This window comes from Octodon degus, unplaced genomic scaffold (assembly GCF_000260255.1).
Source record: "Octodon degus isolate 3935 unplaced genomic scaffold, OctDeg1.0 scaffold00012, whole genome shotgun sequence".
Taxonomy (NCBI): domain Eukaryota; kingdom Metazoa; phylum Chordata; class Mammalia; order Rodentia; family Octodontidae; genus Octodon; species Octodon degus.
The window spans coordinates 4,016,065-4,021,765 of record NW_004524588.1 but is presented as its reverse complement, the minus strand read 5'-3'; the positions used below and the strand labels follow the sequence as shown (position 1 = coordinate 4,021,765).

General features: G+C 50.0%; 1 pseudogene; it reads left to right on the top strand.

Moving 5' to 3' along the window:
- The first annotated feature begins 1,362 nt into the window (after window positions 1–1,362).
- Window positions 1,363–4,844, top strand: LOC101589341 (annotated as a pseudogene).
- The last annotated feature ends 857 nt before the right edge of the window (window positions 4,845–5,701 follow it).

Sequence of the window (5,701 nt, the reverse complement as noted above, 5' to 3'; positions counted from 1 at the left end):
GGGAGTATGCCCTCCAAAGGGACTTCAGAACCCTTCTCTCTCTCTCTCTCTCTCTCTCTCTCTCTCTCTCTCTCTCTCTCTCTCTCCTCCCCTTTCACTCTGTCTCCCTCTCTCCCTCACTGTTTCCTGGGTCAAGCTGTCACCACTCAATCACTTAATCCAACACACACACTCACACTGTAATGTGTCACCATCTACCACCCTCACTCAAACTGACCTGCTGTCTTTGAACATCCAAATTGGTGAGCTCAATAGACCTTTCCCCTTTCCAAGTTTGTTGCTTGGGTATTTCATTGTAAAAAAGCAAACTAATGAAAGACTGTATTCATTACCCTATCCATACCATCTGTTCAAGGATGCCCATGTTTTCTGCCCCCTGACACATCTTCTTCTTTTTTTTTTTTAATTTTAGGGAAGGATCTACAGGGTGTTCAGGGTCTCACTAATAGATCCTACTCATAGTGCTCCACCTCTTTACAGCCTCCCAAGAGCTGGGATTACAGGCACGCGCCACCATGCACAGTCTCAATCACCATCTCAGCATGCCCCGGGGGCAGGGCCAGCACAGCAGGCCTGGTGATTGAGCCCCTGGCTCCTGTGCCTATTTGTGGGTGCTTTAATCTGCTGAGTTATTTGGCCAGCCCTGTGACACAGCTTCTTTCTTGGGCTCTCTACTCACACATGTTCCAATCTTTCTCCCAAGCGTTTTTTCCTCCTGTGCCTACTCATAATTTTGGCTGCTTCTGTTATTGACTCTGTACCTGAATATTTTAATTATATCACCATAATTTACCTTTGCAGCATTGTTTTCTTTAAATTGCATACTCATTGGTCACCATCTGTCTTAGCTGACCCTCACTACACTCCTTGTAACCCTGAGAGGTAATCTGATCTGACACAATGACACAGGCAAGCTGGCCTGTCACACCCGGTTTTGCTTTGCTAGGATTCTGCCAGGTAAGTCACCTCAGCTTGGTACCAGGTACCTGCATGGAGGGGAGAAGAAAACTTCACAGTTACTTTCTAGTCTGCATTCCTGAAGAGAAGCATGAGGCGGGGAGCGGGGAGGAGTGTTTCCACTGCTCTCCCCTGTACTGCCTTCCCTGGTATCTGAAGGGGAATCTGGGTCCAGGATATTCTTCTGTCCCTGTGGTATCAAGATCCATGATGCCCAAGTCCCTGGTAGAAAATGGTACATAGTATTTGCATAGACCCTACACAGTTCTCATGTATGCCTTAAATCATTTGTAGATTACTTATAATACCTAATGCACTGTAAGTGCTATTGAAATAGCTGTTAGACTGTAGGGTTTAGGTGATAATGAGAAGAAAAATTGGGTGAGAACTAGGAGCCTCTCCTCCACATTTCATAAGTATTGACATTACACAGTGTTAACAATACATCCACAGAGCTTGGCTGAAGAGGAAATAAAGACAGAACAGGAGGTGGTACAGGGCATGGAGATCTCTACTCACTCCAGAGATCCTGGTGCTGCAGACAGAATGGCCCAGAAAAGAAAGTTCCCCTCCCTCTGCATTCCTCCAATGGTCATTCGCCTCAGGACGTGACCTCAAGCCAAATTAAAAAGAAAAAGAAACCTGGCTTAGTGAACAGTAGCAGTAAGGAGCAGGATGGACAGAATGATTTCTACTGCTGGGTTTGTCACTGGGAAGGCCAAGTCCTTCACTGTGAGCTCTGTCCCCAGGTTTATCACACTAAGTGTCTGAGACTGATATCGGAACCAGAGGGGGACTGGTTTTGTCCTGAATGTAAGAAGATTACTATGGCAGAATGCACTGAGACCCAGAATAAAGCTATGACCATGCTGACCACTGAGCAACCATCCTGGCTGCTCAAATTTGCCATTCAGAAGATGATGCAGCCAGGGACAGACGCCTTCCAGAGGCCCATTCCAGTGGAACAGCATCTTGACTATGCCGAGTCTATTTTCCATCCAATGGATCTTTGTACTTTGGAAAAGAATGCTAAAAAGAAGATGTATGGTTGCACTGAAGTCTTCCTGGCCGATGCAAAGTGGGTTTTGCACAACTGCATCATTTACAATGGGGTAATCACAAACTGCGAAAATAGTCATCAGAATCTGTGAACATGAGATGAATGAGATACAAGTATGTCCAGAATGTTATCTAACTGCTTGCCAAAAATGAGGTAACTGGTTTTGCGAGCCTTGTAGCAATCCATGTCCTTTGGTCTGGATAAAACTGAAGGGTTTTCCATTGGGGCCTGCAAGAGCTCTGCGGGATAAAGATGGGCAGGTCAATGCTCTTTCTTTGGACAACACGACAGGGTCTGGGTTGCAAGAAACAATTGCTACCTCATGTCTAAAGCAATTCCCTTCTCTGTGAAAAAGACAAAAAGCATGTTCAACAGTGCCATGCAAGAGGTGGAGGTTTACATGGAGAACATCTGCCGGAAGTTTGGGGTTTTTAATTACTCTCTGTTCAGGATGCCGTACACGTCAAATAGCCAGTGCCCAAAGCTGTTCCATCCATCCAACCCCAATGCCAAGGTCTGCAAGCAGAACAAGGTGAAGCTGGACTTCGACATGACCGTGTCCCCCAAGATCCTGATGAGCAAGCCCATGCTGCGTGGGGCGTGGGTGGCAGGATCTCCTTGTCGGACGTGCCGCGCTGGCCCATGAGCACGAACTCCTTGGTGCACACAGGCTCCGACGTGGAGCAGGACGCAGACAAGAAGGCCACGTCCAGCCATGTCAGAGCCAGTGAGGAGTCCATGGACTTCCAGGAGAAGAGCACAGCTTCGCCAGCTCCCACAAAGAGGGGACAGGCAGGGAGGCTGTCCGGCAGCCCGAAACCTTTCTCTCTGCAAGCGCCAGCACCAATCGTGATGGAAATAGACAAAATGCCCATGATCAGGAGCATCCTGAACCTTAACCTGGGTCGAAGCAAAGCAAGGCGGTCCTGCAGCAGGCCACCCCAGTTCCTCTCATCTCCCCCAAGTGGCAGATTCGCAGCAGGTTCCAGCTGAATCTGGACATGACAATAAAGCTGCAAAGCACAGCTAGGCATAAATGAAATCTCAGAAGATATTTGTATGGCCGTGGAGCACAACGATTCAGAGGACTCCGAGAAGTCAGACAGTAGCAATATTGAATATATCAGTGATGATGAACAGAAAACCAAGAAAGAACCAGAAGACCCCGAGGGCAAAGAGGTAGCAGGGTAGACAAAGAGGCATCAGTTGTCCAAAAAAAACCCAAGCATGCAAACCCAGTGAAGGTTAAAGAGGAGCTGAACAGCACTTTTTCAGTCAGTGAGAAGGCAGACCCAGGGCTGTTTAAGGACAAGGCCAGCCCTGAGCCCAAGAAGGTCTTTGCAGAAAATATGAAACCATCACCGCACCTCATGAGGGACAAGTTGAAAGGACAAGATGGATTCCCCCACCATACATTTGGGCCTGGACTCCAATTCAGAGAGCGAGCTTGTCACAGATTTATGAGAAGACCCTTTTGGGCAGAAGGTTCCAAAAAAAAAAAAAAAATGAGGAACCCACAGAACTGTCTCCCAAGCAGGATGCTGCAGATAAAGGCCACCACCCACCACTGCCAGCAGGCAGTCAGTCTCCCCCCTGGAATGCCGGTGCTCACGAGCTCTGCCGCTCCAACCCCCACAGCGGGTGTCCCAGCCACCACCAGCACCGTGTCCACCGTCACAATCACGGCGCTGGCCATGGCTGCTACAGGGAGCCCGGTGAAAAAGCAGAGGTCACTTTTACCGAAGGATACAACCCCGGCCGTGCAGCAAGTTGTGTGGAACTCATCGACTGTCCAGCAGAAAGAGGTCACGCAGAGCCCATCCACTTTCACCATCACCCTGGGGACCCACACGCAGCTGTCGCCCCTGATCAGCAACACCGGGACCAGCAGCACCCTTGCGTCTTCGCTCAGTGCTGACCTGCCCATCACCACAGTCTCTGCGATGTTACCGCAGACATAGCCAAGTACACTAGCAAAATGATGGATGCAATAAAAGGAACGATGACTGAAATATATAACGATCTTTCCAAAAACGCTGCTAGAAGCACAATAGCGGAGATCCGCAGGCTGAGGGCTTAGATCGAGAAGCCGCAGCGGTTGCACCAGCAGGAGCCGTCAGAGATGAAACACAGCTTGGAGCTGACCATGGCCGAGATGCGCCAGAGCCCGGAGCAGGAGCAGGATGACTCACTGCCGAGGTGAAGAAGCAGCTGGAATTTGAGAAGCAGCAGACGGTGGACGAGACCAAGAAGAAGCAGTGGTGTGGCAACTGCAAGAAGAAGGCCTTCTTCTACTGCTGCTGGAACTCCAGCTACTGCGACTACCCCTGCCAGCAGGCCCACTGGCCCGAGCCCGTGAAGTCCTGCACGCAGGCAGCTACCGCCCCCCAGCAGGAAGCAGATACCGAGATGAACACAGAAACAGTGAACAAGCCTTCTTGGGAGCTCTTCCAGCACCCCATCAGCTCCTGCAGACACCACCAGCGCCCTCAAAGAGAAGGAGTCATCAGTTGAGAAAAGCAAGGATAGTGGCTCGACCTTCAACCATTCTGGCTCCAGAGAAACGCCCTCCTCCATTCTCTTAGACTCCAACCAAGGCTCTGTTAGCAAAAGGTGTGACAAGCAACCTGCCTATGCCCCAACCACCACAGACCACCAGCTGCATCCCAACTACCCCACCCAGAAGTACCAGTCCCGGAGCAGCAAGTCCAATGCTGGAGCAGCAGCGAGAAGTGTGGGTAAGGCCACCCTAAGCACGGCGCCGGGACCAGTACCAAAAGCCCCTCCCAAAGGTGTCTAGTCTCGACTGGACACCTTCTGGGACTAGGAGCAAGTGGTGCCCCAGGCCACCACCCCTTGGGGGGAGCAGCCTTGACACCGGGAGAGGAAGAGATGGCAGCACCAGAGCGACCATGGGAGACGCTAGAAAGGAAGATGCAGCCTCGACCGGCGCTCAGCACAGAGCAGCTACACTACATGACATCCGGCATCGCCTTGCTGAAAACTTGCGCCCTAAGCTTTAGCTGTAAATAATGTACAATTGTGGATGTCACTGAACCTAGAGTACCTTTCCTTTTTATATTTGTATTGACTTTAACTTATACAAAAAAGAAAAAGAAAAACAAGTTAAAAAAAAAACTCAACAAAAAAGACTTGATGTTGGGAAGAGAGATGCCCAGTGGTGCCCAGTGGTCCCCAGTGGTTGGGGGCTGGGCCCAGGGATCAATGTCACATACGGATCCTGATCCTCAGATCTGCAGGGGAGTCGAGCTGGTGTCCCCCAGCAGCAGGGTGGAGTGGGGAGTCCGAGCACCGACCACACCAAGCCATCGGCCCCTCGCCATGCTGTTATTATCATGTTACAAACGGAGCCCTACAGACTAGAGGAATATGCGGAGGGACACATCCCTCTGTGTGATTTTAGTCACTCCTAAAAGGGAAAAACAACCATCTTGTTTACAAAAGCTACACAGAAACAAAGCCTGCTCAGCTAGATCACAGAGTCGGACACAGTAGGCAAGCGTGAGGGTCATAAACTCAGCAACAAAGAAAAATGTGTTTTCTTTGCTATATGATTAAGGACGCTCACACACCCTTGATATGCTTTTTCCTCGGAAGCAGAGAGGCCGAAGCAGAACGCACGCAGGCCAGGTGCATCTGGACTAAGCATTTTTATTATTATTA